Genomic DNA, 21,962 nt, shown 5'->3' with positions numbered 1-21,962 from the left:
GGAATCACTTCATGGAATTTATCTCGAGCGATCGTGAGGCGGTAATATCATATAAGTCTTCAAACCTAGAGATAGGATTTGTTACTTATGAGTTGATTATGCATTGACTGTACAAAAACACATTGGTAACTCGATGTTATAAAACGTGTTCTTGTGTATAATTCAATGAGTAGTAGAACAAACATATGAGTCGAAGTTTATCTATTCCTTCTTGGATTAGCTGATATCTGGGCCCTTCAATGATTTTGTTTTGACCTATGTACCGGGCCTGGTCAGAACTAAGTTGATGTGTTCAATTAAGTTCTTTGTCAAACAAATCGGAAATCAGGAAATAAACTGCTGGACAATAAGTAAGGCATTGTTCCATGTATTTATCCGGCTGATATCTAGAACAGAGGATTATATGATCCCTTATCTTAAATGGCGTATCAACATCTTCTCAGTTCCAAGAGACCTTGAAAGAGCTACGATTGCCGATCGGTTCCTGAAGTATTGCAGTTATAGTTATTAGACTTATCCAAGTGGGAGACTGTTGGATAAGGTGTCTAAGTCCATAACTATTTCTGGTATATAATTGACCCGACTTGGCATGGTCCATTTGGGTTGAATGGCACCATGAAATTGGATAAACTAAAATGAGAGAAATAACACTTATGGTTTATTAATATATTATAAGTTCTAATATATTAATAATATTATTTAATTAGTTTGATCAAGAATTAATTTAGAATTAATTAAGTGATCAAAAGATAACTAATTAAATATATGGGTAGATTATGTAAATCTTCCATATCTTATGTAGTGGGCTAAGAGGCTCCATGGATTATCAAGTTGGATTTCACCCATAGGATGCTCCATGGAGTTAACCCATGGATCATGAAATGAAGAGTCATGTTACATTAGGGTTTACCTAATGCAACACACTATATAAACAAAGGTGTTCTCCCCAAAATCGGCTACACTAAGAAACAAGAGGGCTAGAGCTGATTTTGCAAGTGTAAGATTCTCTCAAAGTTTACTCCTTTGCATTTGGTGTTGTGTGAAGCATTTGAGGCATCACACTTGGGGTGCTAGGCTCACCAGGTTTCAAGGATCATAATCAACAACAAGGTATGTTATTCTATCTTTCATTCAAGTTAAAAATGTTCCCCATGTATGCTAGATAGGAATATAACCTTGAAATTCAACTTTGCATGATAATTAGACAAACATAGATCCAAGGTTATTATGGTTGCACGTACACTTAGGAAGTGTTAGAATGCTCAAAACCCATCAGTAGGGTGGTTAGTACTCTGATTCAGGATGTATGTTTGAGGATGACGATTGTGACTCTAATTTTTGGAAATGATTAGGGTTGCCTCAATTGGCAGCGTCTACCCTCTGAAAGTGAACCCATATCGAAACCCTAGCCTCCTTTTGTGTTTTGGGAGCCTTAACTCCTTTTTTTGAAGGTTAAAGGAAGAAAGATTTTTTGGTGTTGCTTATGAGTGTGGTTACAACTTAGATTCGTCATCTACATCTCTTTGCTGCATCATTAGAGGTATAAAGTTTCTACCTTGATCATTAGTTATCTAGATCTAGTTCTAGGTTATTTTATGAGCTTTTATCCCCAAATCTTCTTGTTCTTGGAGTTTGAGTGAACTTCAGAACCTTTAAGTGCAATTGTTAGCTTATAGACCATGGAGTTGGTTGGCAAATTGGCTTGCATAGATTATTGAGTGAGCCCATGCCTTAGAGTTGTCATTGAGAACTTAGAATTGGAGATCTTGACATAATAGCATGTCCTAATGGATAAAGTTGGAAACTTTATCCATCAAGACCTTGAGGGGATCCATATCCGAGTGTTAGAGTTGTTGGGATTTAGGTAGAATAGCTTAATCCATTAATTTTTTGATGCATAGTTCCCACGGCGTGGCGACTGGTGTTTCAATGAACTTTTCCTTTGGACGATGTCACAACATGGCCAATGGTGGCCACGACGTAGGATTTGGTGGATGGCCGAATGTTTTGTCTTGGAGCGCCCACGACGTGTGTAACACCTAAAAATTAGGGCTACATATAGTAAGTAATACTTACTAAAATTAAATCATTTATTAAGATAATGTATGGTCGTGCACGCTACAGGCTATATAATACAAGTTTCGTATTATGGAAAAATAGAAAAAATCATCCGAATCGCCCGTAAATCGTAAAAATAAGTGAGCTAAAACACACACACACACACACACACACACACATATATATATATATATATATATATATATATGTGTGTGTGTGTGTGTGTGTGTGTGTCTATATATATATATATATATATACAAAGTACACGTCGTCCCGGACTCAAAAATATAAATTTAGTAGAAATTCGACTCCGTATAAATTAGATATGATTTTTGTAAGATATAAAAGTCAACCGCACACTAGGAATGTGTGACGTAAAAAGCTACGAAGAGAATGATTGAATTTAGCTAAAGTCACCAAAAGGAAAATTGTAGTAGTCTTTAAGATAAGAATTTTGAGAAAAAGAATGCCTAAAATGGAGTCCATACGAAAGAGTTATAATTTTAGCATAATCATTTAATCGTATAAAAATAGGGACGAAAAATAAATTTAGAATTAGCCAATGGAGTCTAAAGGTAAGTTGTAGATCTTGTCATGAGTTTTCCATGGATATAAAGAACATTAAAAACATATCTCGTATGAAGAAGTTACGGAATTTACAAAATTTGGCGTGCGGTGCGCGTCGGGTCTGCAACGTGCACTTCTAGAAGGTGAAAAACACATACCACAGAGAATCCAAAACATGGCACAAATCGACTGGTGAGACATCACCTTATGCGCCCAGCGCGCACTCCATTTTCACGAGGCGCAGGTCCGATTTTGGTCCTATAAATAACAAGCTACCCTCATTCCTTCTACACACTTCCCATTTCTCTCTCTCTCTCTCTCTCTCTCTCTCTCTCTCGTTTCCTTCGATTTTGCCTATTTTCCCTTAGTTTCTATGTTCCGGCGAAGCCCTGCAACCCCTGAGGTATTCAACTAAGTAGTAGCCATTCGGTAGGAGCCTTGTGAGTGCGATTTTCCAGACTTTGGTCGGGAATAATCCTTGTAAGTTAAGCTACGCTCTCGTTCTTTCTATGCAACTTATATTTATAGTTATCCTTAGATTTTATGGACTAGGTTAGATTTTTATTAATTAAATTAACAAATTAATTTTATCTTTATCAAAAATTTAACCCAATAATGAATTCATGATAAGGATACAAAACTACTGCTTAAAATATTCAATTTTAAATAATTAAAACGAATGTAAGGTAATTATTCTAATCACTCCATGAGACAATTATCAAAACCGAAAATCTTGGATATGACAGTGCAACTCGTCGAGTTGGGAAATTACCACATCAAGTTGCATGTCAACTCATCGAGTTCAAAGATCAACTCGCCAAGTTTGATGAAAGGAATGACGATTCTGTTCCCTTCTCCTTTGAAAAATTCACAATTGCATCATATTTAAGAGGAATCTAATCCTTGGCTCTGATACCACTGATGGATTTTGAGCATAACAAAAATTCTTATGTGTGCATGCAACCCTAATGCTTTGGATCTAGGTTTTCTCTAATTAAACATGCAAACTTGAATACAAAAGGAGAAACCCTAGGAAGTAACTACAATTTTCGAAATCTATGTAAAACTAGGGTTTGGTTACATACCCTGATTTTTATATTGTAATAGCAATGATTCCCTTGTAGATCTTGAAGCTTGAGAACTTAGTGTCCCAAGTATAACACCTCTCACAAACACACAATGCAAGAGAATGATGTGATAGAGGAGGAAGGAGATAAAATTTTTTGTTTCTAGTTCTTCTAAATAGTGGCCGAAATTTTTAGGGTTTAGGACCCTTTATATAGTGCACCAAGGATGCTATAGATAACCCTAATTTCAAATATGGTAATTATCCACCTCCTTTGATTATACATATATGATAAAATATTCTAGAAATTCTAGGATAATCTTATATATACCATCCAAGTTCATCCACCACCTTCCCTAGGAAGATTCTGGACCCTTTTGCTCAACTATTAAACAATTGCACTTTTAGTCCCTACACTTTTAATTAATTCCTTTAATCCCAAAATTAATTCGAATTAATTTCTGATTAAATATTAATTAACAATATGATTACTAATTAATATATTATTTTCACAACATTTTAATAAATCATATATTCCAATTTATTAATCAAATTAATAAATTTTTCCTCTTTCTCAATTAATCATCCTATCTAGTTGCAAGTGTAAAGGCAACCCAAAATGATAATGTCACTATCAATTCAAGTACATACAAATTATATTTATGGTCTTAGACACTTAGTCCAACAGTCTCCCACTTGGATAAGTCTAATAACTATAGTTGCAAGTATGACTTAAAAAATTGATAAGCAATCGCAGCTCTCAAAGCTCTTGTCGAACTCTGACCTAGTCAGTTGCGTGTCCTAAGATAAAGGATAATATAATCCTTTGTTCCGCAAGATATCATGTGAACAAATGACATGGAACAAAATCATTCTCATTGTCCAACAATTTGTTTCCCGATTTCTAATTTGTAGTGATAAAGAACTTAATTGAACACATCAATTCAGTCCTGATCGGGCCCGATACATAAGTCAACATCAAATCATCGAGGGACCTAAGATATCGCTTTTCCCCCTTAGGGCAAAAGGAACAAATAAACTTTGACTCATATGTTTTGTACTATTTACTCATCAAATCATGAACAACAATACATTTTATAACACCAAGTTACTCTGATGCGTTTATGCAGTATCAATGCACAACCAACTTGTAAACAACAACTCATATATCTCAGCTTAAAGAATATACGATATTATTGTCTCAGAATTACTCGTGATAAATTCCATGAAGTAATTCATTGAGTGTGGGTTTGATCCAATACTTAAATCCCCATTTCAAAAGTACTCATGAATGTTGTAGCAAACCATTACTATGTCTAAACACTTAGACAATCTACAACCTAATTCATGACAACCTTAATTCACTACTTACTTCGAAAGTATGATTGAATGTGGATATTTGAATAATCTAATTATTTGGGAAGCAAAACATGCAAAATAAACACAATGATAAACAATTGACAAAAGATAGCAAACAATACTTATAAAAAAATCTCTATTTATTTAATCATTAAATGTCAATTACATTTATTTGTTACAAATTTCTAAATATATCTATCTAATCACTAAAACTAATATTATCCTTCAGACCAATACTCCTTGCATGTTGAACATGCTTAATCTTACTAAGACCCTCTGAGAGGGGATCGACAGGATTCTCTTCTGATGATACCCTCTTAATGACGAGGCTTCCTTCTTCTATACGATGTCTGATAAAGTGATATTTTATGTCGATATGTATTGATCTACCAATGATCTCTTGGTTCCTTGGTCAAGGCGTTCGCTCCTTCATTATTGCATAAAATCTCCATCGGCTCCTTAATGGTTGGTACAACTCCAAGATCTCCAATGAAGTTCTTCAACCACATAGCCTCCTTTGATGCTTCGCTCGCAGCTATATACTCTGATTCACATGTGGAATCAGTCATGGTCTCCTTCTTGGAACTCTTCCAATTCACTGCTCCTCCATTAAGGGTAAACACCTAGCCTGAATGAGAAAGGATGTTGTCTCTGTCTATCTGAAAGCTGGCATCAGTATACCAGTAACTCTTAAGTAATCACTGCCACCAAGCACAAGGACCCAGTCCTTAGTTCTTCGCAGATAAGTAAGTATGTTCTTAACTGCTATCCAATGAGCTTTACCCGTATTTCCCTGATATCGACTAACCATGCTCATAGCAAAATCCACATCAGGGCGAGTACATGTCATAGTATACATGATCGATCCAACGCCGGAAGCATATGGAACTCGATTCATTTATGCTATCTCTGCATCGGTACTCAGACTATGGGTCTCAGCTTGATATTACTTTGGATATGTAACTCCCCTTTCTTTTAATTCTCCATGCTAAAACGCTTTAGCACCTTATCCAAATATGTACTTTGACTAAGCCTAATAAGTCTTCTACTTATATTTCTCAAAATTCTTATTCCCAGAATATAAGCAGCCTCTCCTAGATCCTTCATAGCAAAACACTTTCCAAGCAAGGACTTAACTTCCTGCAAGGTTGGAACATCGTTTCCTATAAGTAGTATGTCATCAACATACAATACCAGGAAGGTGACTATACTCCCACTAACTTTGACATATACACAAGATTCATCCTCACTTCTAGAGAAACCAAACTCTTTTGACTTTCTTATCAAATCAAAGATTCCATCAGCGAGAAGCTTATTTCAATCCATAGGTTGATTTCTCAAGCTTACACACTCTATTGGGGTATTTAGCATCCAAAAAACCTTCTGGATGACTCATGTAAACATCCTTAGCCATCTTTCCATTAAGGAAATCGGTTTTGACATCCATATGCCAAATTTCATAATCATGAAATGCAACTATGGCTAACATAACCCTAATAGATTTAATCTTGGCCATTGGTAAAAAGGTCTCATCATAGTCAATCCATGGGGTTTTAGTAAAGCCCTTCACAACCAATCAAGCCTTGAAGGTGTGCACCTTTCCAACCATATAGGTCTTCTTCTTGAATATCCATTTGCACCCAACTGTCTTACGACCTGGCACATTGTCAACCAAGTTCCAAACTTGATTGCCATACATGGACTGGATCTCGCTGTCCATTGCCTCTTTCCATTTAGCAGACTCTGGGCCTACCATGGCTTCCTTGTAGTTAGAAGGCTCGTCCAAATTTATCAGTGTACTATCACTGATAAACGTATCACCATCTGTAGTTATATGGAAACCATAAAACTCTAGTGTCATTCTAACTCGAGTGGAACGTCTAAGAGGTAATGACTCGTTAATAGGTTCAACAGGAATTTCTTCCGCGAGTAGAGTGCTAGTGTTAGAGGCTCCTTCATCTCTTAGCTCTTGAATTTCTTGAAGATCAATTGCACTCCTACTGTCCTCTTCGCATATGAGCTCTCTCTCTCTCTCTCTCTCTCTCTCTCTCTCTCTCTCTTAAGACTCATCTTCTTGCTACGAAGACCACGTTCTCACTTGGTATGTAGAACAAGTATCCAAAGGAATTTTGTGGATAGTCGATGAAAATACATTGCTCACTTCGAGGTTCAAGCTTTTCGTGAGTCTCTCGTCTAACGAAAGCTTCACAATCCCAAACCTTGATATGTGCCAACAAGGGAACCTTCCCTGTCCACATCCCGTGAGGTGTTTTGGCAACCTTCTTTGTCGGAACAAGATTAAGAATATGGGTGGTAGTCTCTAAGGCATACCCCTAGAATGAAACTGGAAGTGAGGCCCGACTCATCATGGAACAAACCATGTCCAACAAGGTTCGGTTACGCCTCTCAGCCACACCATTAAGTTGTGGTGTCCTAGGAGGTGTCAATTGTGAAAAAATTCCACATTCCTAGAGATAGTCATGGAACTCAATATTAAGCTACTCACCACCTCTATCAGATCTGAGCATCGTGATCTTCCTGCCTAATTGATTCTCAACTTCATGTTTGAATTCTTTGAGCTTTTCAAAGGTTTCTGCCTTATGCTTTATTAAGTAGATATATCCATATTTGCTATAATCATCGGTAAAAGTCACATAAAATCGATTTGCATCCCTTGTGATGGATATGAATGGCCCACACACATCCAACAATCCCTCATCTCTTTCACAAGAACCCGTGAAAGGTGATTTAGTCATTTTTCAAAGCAAACAAGACTCGCATGTATCATCTGACCTTAAGTCAAATGATTCCAGCACTCCATCCTTTTAGAGTTGGGCAATGTGTTTCTTGTTGACATGTCCAAGATGACAATGCCATAAGCATGCTTTGTCTAAGCTATTAGACGAATCAATTTGCACCACACTATTTCCTAAATTGTCTCCAACCATCACAGTTTCATACACGCCATCACAAGGTAATACTTCAAAATAAAATACACCATTATAATAAGCATGAATATAACCATTCTCATTATCAAAAGAATATCTAAAACCTTGTCTATATAAACCATGAAATGAAATAATATTTCTTGTCATTTCTGACGAGTAGCAACAATTATTTAAATCTAAACATAACCTACTACTAAGCACTACAGAATAAACACCAATCTTGGTAACAGGCGATGATCTCCTATTGCCTATAATTAGGTTCATCTTCACATGTTCCACATCTTCACTTCTTTTTAGTCCCTACAAGTCAGAGCAAATGTAAAAACCACACCTTGTATCGAGAACCTAAGAATTCGAATGTGATGAGTTATTAGATAGAATAGTGCAAATACCTACAGAGGTTAGTTTAACCTTGCCATCCTTTATATCTTGCAAGTACCTGGGGCAACTTCTCTTCTAATGCCCATTGTCATGGCAATAAAAGCAAGTAGCCTCCTTCGGATCAGAGGCAGGGGGAGCTTCAGAACTAGATTTTCCTTTGGGGTCATTACTTGACGACCCAACTTGAGACTTTCCCTTCTAGTTATGTTTTGAGGGAGCTCTCCTCTTCTTCCCCTTCCCTTGCCCTATAGCCAAGACAGGAGCAGTAACAGCAGGAGTGGAGGCAATAATATTTCCTTTCATTCCACTTTCGGCGGTTCTCAGCAAGCTATGGAGTTGACTCAATGTGGTTTCGTCCTTGTTCAGATGATAAGTCATAACAAACGGATCATAAAAACTAGGCAATGAGTGTAAAACTATATCAATAGCCAATCCTCATCGAAGTTCACATTGGGCTTCAACAGACGATCCACATATCATTTCATGCATTGTAAGTGGGTTGTGATGGACTCTCCGTCCTTCATCTTGTTGGTAATGAGTGACTTCACAATTTCGTACCCCTCTTGACGAGCTCGGTGATGGTACTTTTCCATCAAGTCCTTGTTCATATCATATGGCCAATATTCCTCATAAAACCGTTGTAGCTCAGGAGTCATAGTGGCAACCATGATGCACGACACTTTGGTCACACCGTTGCAGTTTCACCTATACTCAACTATTTCTTCAGGAGTATCTTTAGTTTCATCGATCCCGTTCAACTCTTTTTCGAGAACATATTCCTTATCCTCGAAGCGCAAAGCCATCTTGATGTTGCGTTTCCAATCATTATAATTGGTACTATCGAAAGTGACTTTGGAGCAGATGCTCGAGAGTGATAAGTGGTTGGAGGAACCGAAAGCATTGGTTGAAGTTGACATCTGAAAAAGAAAAAGGATAAGATTTGATTAGATAAGGAAATCCTTAATATAACACCCAAATGAAATATTACGGCTAGGATCCAACTAAATAATTCACAATTCAGAAGAGGGATGTCGTAATCTAATTGCAAATTATTTAAAGGTAGGTAAATGACGATTTACCAATTTCACCATCACTAAAAACGAAATTTAAACGAGTTAAGTTTTAATTGAAGTTTGTAGATCTTTTGAGATTCATTAAACTATTCAATGGCATGTTTAATCTCGATTATGCCCTTTCCATTTGTGATTGGGATACCGAGGATCACAAACAAGGTGTGAATAACCATGCAAATTAGATTGGTACTCTCGATGTCGTTTATCACCTAATTAATGTGTCGGTTAACCACACACGGTCCACTAACGACTTTTATAAAGTGCAATGTGCAACTTCATGGATTAGCATTAAATTCAGATTTTCCTAAAGTAACTAAGATTGAGAGTTTTATATAAAAAAAATTAGTTACTTATATATATATATATATATATATATATATATATATATATATATATATATATATATATATATATACTTATTAATGAGAGTTTAGTGTCCTATCAAACCCGTTTGGCTAATGACTCTCCACCGATCAAGGAAGTGATGGGTGAGAGTGGACACCCATTCAATCGTCATTTTATAGGCATTTTCCTTATACACCTCTTATAAATAGGCTTCGTGAATGAGGCCTACTAACAGTAAAACTAGCTTTTCTTATACATATATTAACTTTTAATTTTACAATATATATAAGGGTGTAATTTAAACTTTTAAAATACTAGGGTTCTTAAATTTCAAAATTTCAAAATTAAACTATTTAATTTAAATTCTAAATTTTAAAACCAAGGATGTATTTTTAAAACTTTTAAAAAATACTAGGTTAATTTTTTAATAATTAAATTAACAAATTAATTTTATCTTTATCAAAAATTTAACCCAATCATGAATTCATGATAACGATACAAAATTACTAATTAAAATATCCAATTTTAAACAATTAAAATAAATTTAAGGTAATTATCCTAATCAGTCCATGAGACAATTATCAAAACCGAAAATATTGGTTCTGACAGTTCAACTCGTCGAGTTGGGCAATTACCACGTCGAGTTACATGTCAACTCGTCGAGTTCAAAGATAAACTCGTCGAGTTTGATGAACAGAATGACAATTATGTTCCCTTCTCCTTTGAACAATTCATAATTGCATCATATTCAATAGAAAACTAATCCTAAGCTCTGACACCACTGATGGGTTTTGAGCATAACAACAACACATATGTGCATGCAACTCTAATTCTTTGGATCTAGGTTTTCTCTAATTGAACATGTAAACTTGAACAGGACAGGAGAAACCCTAGGAAGTAACTACACTTTTTGAAATCTATGTACAACTAGGGTTTGGTTAGTTGATTATTATATTGTAATAACAATGATTCCCTTGTAGATCTTGAAGCTTGAGAACTTAGTGTCCCAAGTGTAACACCTCTAATGGCTCACAAACACACAATGCAAGATAATGATATGAGAGAGGAGGAAGGAGATCAAAATTTTGGTTTCTATTTCTTCTAAAGAGTGACCAAAATTCTTAGGGTTTAGGACCCTTTATATAGTGCACCAAGGATGCCATGGATAACCTTAATTTCAAATATATTAACTATCCACCTCCTTTGATTATCCATATATGATAAGATATTCTAGAAATTCTAGAATAATCTTAGATATACGATGCAATTTCATCCACCACCTACCCTAGGAAGGTTCTGGATCCTTTTTCTCAACTATTGAAAAATTACACTTTTAGTCCTTGCACTTTTAATTAATTCATTTAATCCCAAAATTAATTCCAAATTAATTTTTGATTAAACATTAATTAAAAACACTATTACTAATTAATATATCATTTCCATAACATATTAATAAATCATATATTCCAATTTATTAATTAAATTAATAAATTCTTCATTTTTCTCAATTAATCATCTTATTTAGTTGCAAGTGTCAAGGCAACCCAAAAGGACCATGCCACAATCAATTCAAGTACATACCAATTATATTTATGGGCTTAAATACCTAATCTCACAATTTTGTCTGTTAATAAAGATAAAACTTTTTATAGATACCTAGTTCAGTTAAGTTTGATATTGGGTAGTCTTATTCGGGATTTTGTGTGTAGGCTAGGAAAGGAGAGTAGAATTCTATTCCTTGACACTTTCAGGAATTGATGGTACGAAATACATATTGGAGTACAAATCGTATTCCTTTTTGGATAACCATAAATGGTAGGGCCAGATCAGACAATTGTAATGGTATGTCTGCTTATTCTTTTGGGTGACCAGGAATGGTGGGTCCAGATCAGACAACTGTAATGGTATGTCTACATAATTTCGTAGATGACCATAAATGATGGGTACAGATCAGGCAACTGTAAAAGTATGTTTGTTCATCTTCCAGATGAAAACACTTGATTGTTCTAAATGACTCATCAGGCGGGAAAATCCTTCCTGATAATCGTATACTACGATATGTGAGGATCGATTGGGGTGGGTATTTGATATTGGATACCTAAAATTATTTGGTGTTTAGGCTTAATTATTGATTGAAGTCTTATGGTATTTGAGATTCATAAGACTTAAGATCTCTCCAAATTTTATTATTTGTCGTGACGCAATATGGACAACACAACGGCTATTTTGATAATATTTTTTAGGTTTCAACCAATGTGAAACCAACAACTCCATAATATTAATAGTTCATGTGATTAATACAATATAATATATTGCAAATAACGACCCTTAAGTTCTGAAGATGATCATGTTATTTATCGCAATAAAATCCATAACTTATTAGAATGAGTTATATTTTTATATTTAATAAAAAAAATTATTAATAAATTTTACATTCATTTTTACACAATTTATATATATATATATATATATATATATATATATATATATATATATATATATTAAAAGTTAACTTTAAATAACTTTAAACTAATAATTATACATTTTCACAATCTTGGTCTTCCCATTTAATATGACAATGTACTTTCGTTTTATACTCAAATAATATTTTTGGTCATTTGCATATCTTTTCATACTTCCATTCAATGCTTTAACTCATACATATTAGGAAAAATGACTTACGAGCCCAACGAAGTTTGCATACCGTTCAAAAAACCCCAATCATGTTTTGTCTGTTCAAAAAAACCCAACAAACTTAACATTTTGTCTAAAAAGCCTAACTAAGTTATACTTTCCTGAAAGTCAATTAAGAAAAACAGATGACGTGGCTTATTAGCGTATCGGGAAAATGACTTGTTAGACCAACGAAGTTTCCAAAACATTTAAAAAACTTCAATCATGTTTTAACTGTTCAAAAAAAAACCCAATGAACTTAACAAAACAAAGTTGGGATTTTTTGAACGATTTGGAACTTTGTTGGACTTTTTAGACAAAATGTTAAGTTCGTTGGGTTTTTATGAACAGACAAAACATGATTGGGGTTTTTTGAGTTGTTTGGATACTTCGTTGGGCTTTTAAGTCATTCTCCCTACATATTAAAATCGTCATCTTTGTGATTTACAATACCAACTCGTATTATTATAGTAATCTACATAAAACCTTATGATTTTTAATATTATTAATTAATATATTACAACGAGGAATAGTTATGTCATTTAAAGCATTCTACTATAGCTTATGGGATTTATTGAAGATTTCTACATTTTAGATTTTCTATTTCAAAGGCGTTTGACCAATATCAAAATATGATGCTATTTTAACATATAAAAATATTTAAATCATCAAAACTTAACCAGACACACATGTATTCTCCCCTCCAAATATTAAAGAAGTAAGAGCGCGGGTTCAAGTAGTTCGGATTTGGTTTGTTTGAGAAGTGTCGCGTGAGAAAGCGTAAGCCCATCATTCTTGAATTAATTTCGGGTCCATTTCATAATGAAATTGAACTATCGGGGACTGATTTGGTAAAAATAATTTCAAATGAGGAGCTAAAAGCCTAAAATTGTTATTTTTATTCAAGTTTGAAGATTGGAATTCATTCTGTTAAAAATAACCAAAAGTTTGAAGATTATGATTCAATCTCTTAAAAATAACCAAATGAAGGGCTATTTGTGGATAAATGGAATCACCTTTTGGGAACCAGGGCCTAATTTGAATAAAGAATTTTACGGTGGGGGGCATTTTAGTCATTTCATAAAATGACTTCAACTTAGGGCTCATAACCCCCCGTCTCTTTTGTTTTGATCGGGTAAAGGATATGAATTGCTCCCAAAGGAAGTCACAAATGAACAGATGAACAAGGGCAGTCGATCATAGACGCGAAGGGGCAATCGGACCAGAAGGGAGCACGATGGTTCGTCGCTCGACTCGCAATCGGTGGCGGCCTCCGGGGTTCGACTAGGCTGAAGAAGGAGAAGTGTCGAAGCAGCGAGGCGGCTGTGACCTCGGACTAGAAGAAAGAGACGAAGCAGCGGGGCTGTTCGTCTTCGGTCTTGGAAGGAGTTGCGAAGGGATGGTCTCCGGGGTCGGCGAGGCTGAAGCAACGACGACGGGAAGAAACAGCGAGGATGCCGAGGTCTTCGTCTTCAACTGATCAGGGAAGAAACGAAATTGAAGAAGCAAACAGAGGTGGGGAATCGGAGTTGGCGAAAAAGCTCCGTCGAGGGAGGGAGAGCCGGCAGCAAAGGGCTGCTCCGGCGATCTCTTTTCTTTTCTGGTTCGATCGGCATCAACTCACGAAGGAGGAGGAAGGACTTCGGTCCACTGCCTTTGTCTGATCGAGAAGAAGAATCCGGTCGGAAGCAGTCACAAGGGTGGTTCGATGGTGGTTGCAGATGGGAGTTGTAAGGCGGAAGGTGGGTGGCATGGGTGATGGAGGAAGCTGGCGACAGTAGCAGCTCGGGTGGGGCGGTTGGTTGGTTCAACTTCAACCTAAAATTGAACGGAATCAGTAACAGGTAACCTTCTTGCTTTATTTTCTTGTTTTTGTGATTTGGAATTTCCAACATGATGATGAAACGAGCAGAAGGGTCGATCAAGGGTGTTTTGTTGCTTGAGATTGACAGGAAGAAGATGAAGAACAATTGTATATGGGTTTGATGTTCTTGACAATTGCAGGTGGGAAGACTTTGAACGAAAGGGGAAATAGAAGGTGGGTTTACTGTCTTCACCCAGATTTTGGAAGTCTTTTTGATGGATTTTTTGATGGATTTGTGGTACTTGGAAATCTTGGAAGGATTTTGAGAGCGCATTGTACTTATTGGTTCATGTGTGTAGAAGTGTGATGTATTGATTGTGTATAGTGTGATGCTTCCTGTATTATTTGTTTAATGCTTCCTGTATTATTGTATTTGTTTTAGATTTTGAAGGCAATAATGCATATGCACAATACTTATACACTCCTATATCAAGGTTTACCATGTATGATGGTAAGAAATATAAAGAGTTCGGGATTTGTATATAGTAAATGCTCGAATTGTCATAAATTCAATTAATAGGTATTTGAAATGAAACATAACATACGTATAAATATGTATACATATTTAGTATTTTTATACACTTTTAATTAGTTAACATATACACATTGTGTTTAACATAATTGTCTATTTGTTATATATAATAAGGATTTTATAAGAACTTTAGCCACTACATATTGTATTGTTTTTTTTTAAACGCTCTTCATACGTGTATGAATATAAATGCACACGATTTCTGAAATATTGAACTATTTTATTGTTAAGATTCGCAACCACCGAATTCGATTTCCAAACTATTTTCAACATGAATTACCAATAGTAGAAACCATGCCGAAGTCAGAATTTTAAGGTTTCATGCTTAATCTGGTATAATTCTATGGTTTTCATGCCACTGTTTCCCTATTGTATATTAATGTTTAAAATGAATTCGGATGAAAAATCATAACTCTTTCATTTCAAAATATATAAGTTTTTGAGCAATTAAGTATAATATCATTTAAACTTATTTAATAAACATTAGTGTATCGTATATTTGGTCTATATTATAGCAACGCTTACGGTAACTGATCGTCAGTAGTTGACCTAAATTATCAATTGTTACATTATCCCCTGTTGAAAGGAATATCGTCCCGAAATTCAACGTGTAGATAATGTAACATCCGGATTCCCATGTATTATATTTTATTCTTTTATTTTTGGAAGTTGTGAGGAGACTCGGCGAGTTGGTGTCTAAACTCGCCGAGTATGGTCGCGGACTCGGCGAGTCCACGCTGTTTAATGAAACCCTAATTTCCAGGGTTTTAGACCTATTTAAAGGCCCTTAGGGCCGTCATTGGCGGCCACCAACCCCCAGAGAGAAACCCTAAGAGATCTAGAGTGTTTGTGAGGAAGGAGAGCCCATTCTTGATCCTTTTGTTGGTGTTTTTGCAAGAAGGAGGTGACCAAGGCAAGAGGAGGCTGAAGGAGGTGCGATTTTGGTGATTTCTGAGTTCATAGAGATCATATTGAGGTATTTTGCTCGGACCTTCTTCAGTTTTGGTGTTGAATCTTAGTGTTAGGGTTTTCTAACCCTTTTAGAGGTTGGATAAGTGGAGCATTTGGTCCCTTCTCGAGTCTATGTTCTGGATCTGGACCCAAAGAGGTCCAGAGACCTTAACCCTTGGAGCTTTATGAGTCATTTTGGGAGCCATGAGCTTGGGATGTCATTTTTGGGGCTAAATCACCAAGTTAGACCATTTAGATGTTATATGAGTGTCAAGGTCTGAACTTTACTTGATTATTATGGTTGGGAGGGCCAGATCTATGAATGTATGGAACAGATCTGACCTCAGGAGGCCTATGGAGTTTGTGCATGGCATGAACTCGCCGAGTCCGAAGAACAGACTCGGCGAGTAGGATGAGGGTTTCCCGTAAATCACTCAGTGAGTAGACTTGCCGAGTTAGGGAATAACTCGGTGAGTCAGGGAGAGTTAGGGGGACTGGAGTTCAAGGCAGAACTCGCCGAGTTGTTCTTGAGACTCGGCGAGTTGAGTCGGGGTGGCCCCGCGATTCATGCCAGGTGTGACTCGTCGAGTCAGGGGAAGTACTCGACGCGCCAAGAGAGGGACTAAGTGAGTCAGTGGACACGTGTAGACTCGCCGAGTCACCCTAGTGCACTCGACGAGTCGGGTCAAAGTTTGACCGTTGACTTTGTTTACTTTTAGGGTTGAGTATAGTTGTATTTATGAGAGTATTTATTTTATGTGATTAGGCGGAGGCTAGATCACATTTCTACCGAGCCAGAGACTTACCGAAACACCGAGGTGAGTCTTCTCACTATACGTTACCTAGAGTGGTATTATGTGTGGACCAGAGGGTCATATGTGTTATGTATGAGATTATGTGCTATGTGTTATATGTATGTTGTATGATGTTATAGACCGGACCGAAGGGTCCAACGATACAGACCGGGCCGGACGGCCCAACGAGCTATGACCAGACTAGAGGGTCCAACAAGCTACGGGACTGGAGGGTCCCACTGAGACACATCGACCGGAGGGTCGTATTATAACCTCGAGTGGCATATGTGTTGTATGCGGTATTTTGGGGAACTCACTAAGCATTTATACTTAAAGTTGTTGTGTTATGTGTTTCAGGTACCAGTGATGAGCGTGTAACGACCATAAAATTCCAACCAATTTAAACTTTTCAAAAACAACCCGGTTTTATAAAATTATTACCAAAAACGTTTTCAATACAATTATTTCAGAGTCTTCCCAGAATCACATCACAAAACATAATCATGAGGAGCGGTACGATCACGCCTTTGCCTTGCCACGGTCTCCTGAAGAACCTGAAAAACATTAAACCACAACTGTAAGCCCGAAAGCTTAGTGAGATATCCCCAAAATACCAACCACATATACAATACACACATAACATTCCATATCATAACAGAACACAGAACAACCATGCACTTCGGGTCTACTGTGTGACTGGTCCGCCGCACCGGCCTTCATTCCACCTGGTCCACCCTCCGAGTCTAACCACATACATCGAGTCTACAGTGTGATTGGTCCGCCCGCACCTGGCCTTCAATCCACCTGGTCCACTCTCTGAGTCTACAGTATGACTGGTCCGCCCGCACTGGGCCTTCATTCGGCCTGGTCAACTCTCCGAGCCTTGGCACGTCTGGTCCGCCCTCTTGGGGCCTACAGCCTATCCGAACCGCTCACTGGGCCTTTGGGATAACCGGTCCACCCTGGGTATGTTGGCCTACAACACAAAGCAGGTGCCGCCTCAACCCAACCCCAGTCCAACAACCATGTGCACATACACATTCAATCATATAACATATCACATCCAATCAAACCGATCTAACAGATCACATAGCATAGCATCATCCTAACCAAGATACCGACCTAACCGGTCACTAGCATAGCATCATCCTATATACCAGGATACCGACCTTAACCAGGTCTCTAACATATACCATCCTAACTACCGGATGCAAACATCGCACATCAAAACATAACAACGATACCCGAATCACAATCCGATAAGGGCCGGCCTTGGTGTTGTAGACCCTGTCGATATAGTGAGGATAACTCACCTCGCAACTGCCGACTGAACAGATAACCCAAGATGCTCCGATCACTGATACGATCTCCAACACTGGCCAACACCAAAACTCCGAACTCAAAACAACAGCCAACAATTACCAAAATGCCCCTGGAAATCAACTGGTCAACCCTTGGTCAAAGTCAAAGTCAAAGTCAACCCCTGACTGCCTCTACTCGCCGAGTCAACCCGATGAATCGCCGAGTCCCTATGCACAGAACTTTCCCAAACCGCGACTCAATTCGCCGAGTCACCCCGAGACTCGCCGAGTCCAACAACTCTGAATCCTTTCACACTCGACTCACCGAGTCATCCCTTGCCTCACCGATTCACAGCTCAACCAGAAGAAAGGTTATGACCTCACGACCAGACTCGCCGAGTCCAAGAACAGACTCGTCGAGTCCAAGGCTATCTTCAACCTACTCGTCGAGTTGTTCTTCCAACTCGCCGAGTTCCAGTCCACCTTCAAGCAACTCGCCGAGTGCCTCTAGATCTTAACCAATATAGAAGCCTTCCAGGCCATGCAATTGCTCCAAAACGTAGATCTACTCTTCTACAACCCATCCATCACGTAAAGTGGCAAACTTTACGTGAATCCAAAGAGATCTAGGCATTTTACACTCTAGGGCTAGGGTTTGGGACAAGATAGCTTCACCAAACACTCAAGAACAGGGACTTTAATGCACTCTAGACCTTCTCCATTCCAGATCTGAGGTAGCAACCTCAGATCTAACCTTCAAACTCAAAATACCACAAACCAAACTTTCCACACACTTCAAAATGACGATTCTAGATGAATAATAGCCCAAGAAACGAAGTAATACCTCAAAAGGAAGCCCCAACATAAAAGAAATCTGAATCTTAGCAAAGCCCCTTGCTCCAAGCCTCCTAACTCTCCAAGATCTCCTCCAAAATCTCTTCTCCAAGGTTCAAATGCACTCAAATCCCTCACAATCTCGTCTTAGGGTTTTCTGGACTTCAAGAGAGGGTAAAGAGGCTAGGGGGAGGGTATAATGTCCTTTATATAGGGCTCATCCTCCGAAATTAGGGTTTTCTCCACTCAGCGCCTACTCGTCGAGTCCATCCTGCGACTCGCCGAGTTGGCCACTTAACACGCGAACAGAGTCGCGACCCTACTCGCCGATTCCACTCGTGGACTCGCCGAGTTGCCCTTTCCCATTTACACTTTTAGCCCTTCAACTCTACTCTTGATATTCCGAGATGTTACAATTCTCCCCCACTTAAATTAGGCTTCGTCCTCGAAGCCTTCGGCAACACGACTCCTGAACTACTCTCGCAATGCACCACCTGACATTAACCAGACCAGGTTCCTCAAAGCACAACCACTGAAACCCAAAAACCCAATTTTCCTTCCCGCGGTGTTCTGACCACCACTTCAAGCTGGCCACTGGCCTCGCCCTCTGACAACCACACTTACCAACTTATCAATTGAGTATCATTCCATGATACCTCACCCGCTCCAAATCACAACAATCACTCGACTCAACGAGCTAGAAATAACCATGAACCACCGGAATTCCCGGTCTGAGCCCAACTTTATCCATTCCATGCTGACAGGATGACACATCCTTCAGCCTCAGAGCAACTCCCATGAGTTTCTCCACCACAATCTCATACCCATGCTGAACTGGCTCTAGCATCTTCGAGTTGGGAAAACCTGATACACTGACGACACCTCCAAACATCCCCCAGGATGAATTTCTACCACAACTGCAGACACATTGCTCATCAACCATGATTGGAACACCCCAATCATAACTCTGCACTACTGCTTTCACTTCCATGAACTTACACTCCATCTCGGAGCTATATTCTTTTCCCTTTCCTTACCATGGAAATCCACTTGGCCGTCTTGTCACTACAACAAGTGCTACGAAGCTCACCCAATACTACACCATTCTCTTATAGCATAACCGTTATCCCATGCACCACACACATGCTCTGAATCCACTCGCAAAGACTCTCAAGTCCATGCTCTACCTTCCACTCACCACGATCAATACTCGGACACATACTCAATTCATTTCCTTTACCGATCTAGCAACACATGCAGAGTCTTCAGCATGACTGGACCACCTTTCCAGGCCTTCAGCCCATCTAGACCACTCTCGGAACCTTCAGCAGGTCTGGACCGCCCTCCAGGGTCTTCAGCCTGTCTGGACCGTTCTCCGAGCCTTCAGCCTGACTGGTACACCCACCGGCCTTCAGTCTATCCGGACCGCTCAACTAGCATTCATCATTCCGAGTTATCCCTCCGGGAGACTCTCCCATGCATACTGTTCTAGCCCCCTAGGGGTTCCGAACTCTATCTCCATCCTATATACTCAAACCCAGCCCGATCCCAGGCCTTCCACAATCGATCACCCTATTTCTGTATCCCGCCCTGCACGCCTGCCACTACTCATACCAGCCTACGCTCTTGGCTGACAGAAACACTGCTGAATCCCAAGAAGCTAAACAACCTCTCGTGCTCATCGATCTTCCGGAGAATTCTCTAATTCTCCCCCACTTAGAGAACTAACTATCAACTACCGATCGCCATCACCGACCTCCCAAAACAACCATACATAACACAATCCCTTACACATGAACCGATTCCCACTAGAACGAGCAACCTTCACAAAATCACATATCAACACGGATCATCTCGGTTTGAAAGAAACCCGACCTTCAGCTAACCATTCCTCAGACTGCAGATGTTGCCCAACATTCAGACCAAACGCCAGATTCCCACTAATAACCCTCATGAAAGATAACCAACAAAATTCCCAACACCAAACCTTAACCATACCATAACCCTCAAGGAACAACGAATACCATACAAGAAACCATACAACGAGACTAGCAGATATACAATACTTCAAAATAATCACAAAATAACAAGACAATAAGAAAGAAACATACTCGCAGTTGCATCCGGTACTGCCCTGACCTCCTCTGCTGTGAGCTGAACAGCACGACCCTGAGCCCTCGGGGGCTCCGCTCCACCCTGACCTCCGGCCATGATCCTCAATGTGGCTGGTGCTGGAGCCTGCACCGATCCTGCAGCAACCTATGGATAGTTGACCTCAAGTGTCCAACCTGATGACAATGATAACAAATCCTCAAATCCCGACCCGGGGCTGCCTGCCAACAGTCCCTCGCATAGTGTCCCTCCTTTCCGCACTTGCGGCATGCACCACCGGACCTACAAACCCCGGTGTGACCCTTCCCACAAGTGTGGCTGCTCTGATCTCCCAATCTAGAATCAACGGTCCTGGACCGTTTTGGCGCCGGCTACGACTGCACCGGAGCCTGCCTCTGCTCTCGCAACTGTAACTCAATCTCCAACTCACGCCGCCTGGCGGCCTCCTGCAACTCTAACAAGGTCTCGCACCTCTGCGTAGACACAAACTGTCTGATATCCCTCTTGAGCATACTCAGATATCGGGTGATCTGAGCCTGCTCCGAAGCAAACTCGAGGCAAAACATCGCCCTCTCAGTGAACATCCTGGTGATCTCCGTCACCGACTCCGAATCCTGCTTCAGTTCCAGGAACTCCTGAGCCAACCTCTCTCTCTCAACCCGCGGTACATAACGAGTACTGAACATCTCCCGAAACTGATCCCATGAAACCGTAGCTCTCTGCGCATCCAAATACGACCCCATGGTCAATCTCCACCAATCCTTCGCCCCGATCCTTAACAGGTTCAGAGCACACCTCACCCTCTGATCAGCAGGGCACAAACTCATGAAGAAACACCCCTCCACGTACGACATCCATCTCATAGCAACAATCGGGTCCTGAACCCCGTTGAAGGTAGGAGGCTTCGTATTATCGAAGTCCCGATACTGAAAACCCTGACCAGCTCCTCCCCCTGCTGCTGCTACAGCCGCTGTAGCTGCCGCGACAGCCGTCTCTGTGAGGGCCGCATAGTGCTCATCAAAATACTCAACCATGGCGGTCTTGATCGACCCAAAAAGTTCCGGTAACTCAGCTCGGAACAACGCAGCAAACTCATCATGCAGG

General features: G+C 39.3%; 1 long non-coding RNA gene across 1 annotated transcript; it reads left to right on the top strand.

Annotated features, from left to right (window-relative positions):
- The first annotated feature begins 13,615 nt into the window (after nt 1–13,615).
- LOC122196807 (uncharacterized) lies at nt 13,616–14,824 on the top strand. The gene is made up of 2 exons (XR_006188884.2): nt 13,616–14,314; nt 14,475–14,824. It is a non-coding gene; the product is annotated as an uncharacterized LOC122196807 (long non-coding RNA).
- Nucleotides 14,825–21,962: the final 7,138 nt, after the last annotated feature.

Source organism: Lactuca sativa, chromosome 2 (genome assembly GCF_002870075.4).
Source record: "Lactuca sativa cultivar Salinas chromosome 2, Lsat_Salinas_v11, whole genome shotgun sequence".
NCBI classification, from domain to species: domain Eukaryota; kingdom Viridiplantae; phylum Streptophyta; class Magnoliopsida; order Asterales; family Asteraceae; genus Lactuca; species Lactuca sativa.
The sequence above is the reverse complement of the archived record's forward strand: the minus strand, read 5'-3'. Positions and strand labels throughout refer to the sequence as shown.